A 1,776-nucleotide genomic window follows, 5' to 3' on the forward strand; every position below is an offset into this window, starting at 1 on the left:
AAAAAGCAATCCTGAATTGTATCAAGAAAGTCTCTTGACTCTAAATTTCCTTTCAAATTGCTCTAGTCAATTTGTTTAAAGTTAAAATCTCCCATTAGCACAACGTTTTCGTATGTAGAGGCCTTATGAATTTCGTCCCATACAAGTTTACTGCACTCCCTATCAAGGTTTGGGAGCCTGTAAATCACATCCAAGATTAGTTTTTCACGGCCCTCGACAAGCTGTAACCAAACAGATTCAATGGCTGATGCTTCTAATTTTATATCTCATCTAACACAACAGTCTAAATTATCTCTGACATACATCGCTACTCCACCACCCTTCCTGTTGACCCTATCAGTGTGGAATAATTATAGCAATTCTCTGTCTTTCAGATTGAGCCAGGTTTCTGTTATAGCAATAATATCTATGTTTCTTGCACTTGCAATTAATCTTAGGTCATCTATCTTATTTCTTAAACTCCTGCTATTAGTATCGTAAACCTAAAGGGAGCTAATCTCTCGCTGCCCTCTGCTGTCTACCTTTGTTTGCTGACCTGATCCATTGTCTTTATTTGTAACTTTTAAACATTTACTGTTTTCAACCCTAGTGTTGCAACCTGACTGTTTCCCACACACACCCATACCTCTATCTTCTATCAGTTTAAAATACTAGACACATCAGCAATTTCCCTCTCGATCGAGTTGGCAAATGCTAACACCCCTGCCCCAGAGAGATGTACCCCATCCCTTGAATATATATTATGTTTGCCATAAAAGTTGTCCTAGTTGTCAGTGAATGGGATTGCAAGTTCCTTGCAGTATCTGTCTAGCCAACAATTTACACCAATTGCCCTAGGCAATAATTCCTTGCCCACTCCCCTTCTAGGCAAGATGCTACATATGATTGGGACCCTCCCCTAGACCTAATTAAATCTATAGCTGACCTGTACTTGTCTAGCAGCTCTTCTCTCCTACACTTCCCGATATCATTTCCACCAGCACTGACACAGATAATGAGCTTGTTCCCATTACCTAACATGATATTATTCAACCTGTTGACTATGTCACCAACACCAGCTCAGGGGAAGCATGCTCTCTCTCTCTCTCACCTTCTTATTCCTATTACATAAAGCATGGTCCATATATCTTACCCGTGAGTCACCAACCACAAGAATTCACTTACCTCTATTAACATTCGTCTCTCGACCTGCGGGGAGAGAGGAAGCTTCTACAGTTTCTCTTGCACGCCACCTGGTGTGGAAAATATAGCATTAGCACCAAGATGGCGGACCGACTGCGCCGGCGCATAAATACTGTCTGCATTGAGCTGGTCAGAGGATCTTTAAGCAGCGCCACGATGAACGTTCTCTTGCCAAGCATTATCAGGGACGGTTATGGAATCCCCAATGAAGAGTTGTATGGGGTGGCACTGAATAGTATGTCAAGGGTCTTCGTGAAGTTCATGAGGGCTGACTTCTACTCTACCATAGTCGACGAATTTCAAGAAAGAAGGATGAGTATCAATTCAGCAGTGGAAGTATGCTTGCATGATGTGTCTAAGTATTTTACTTGGGTAAAGGTAAGGAATGTACCTTTTGAAGCAACAGCATACAGCCTACAAGATGTGTTCAGTGGTTATGGGGCTGTACACTCGGCGAGCATGGGAATGTGGAGGAACGGCCCCTACGAGGGGATGCCGGAAGGATCCTTCACACTGAAAATGACCCTGAGGAGGCCGATACCATCATATGTTACATTGCAAAACCATAGAACTCAGGTTTTTTTACACTATGCG

Source organism: Cherax quadricarinatus, chromosome 3 (assembly GCF_038502225.1).
Source record: "Cherax quadricarinatus isolate ZL_2023a chromosome 3, ASM3850222v1, whole genome shotgun sequence".
Lineage (NCBI taxonomy): Eukaryota > Metazoa > Arthropoda > Malacostraca > Decapoda > Parastacidae > Cherax > Cherax quadricarinatus.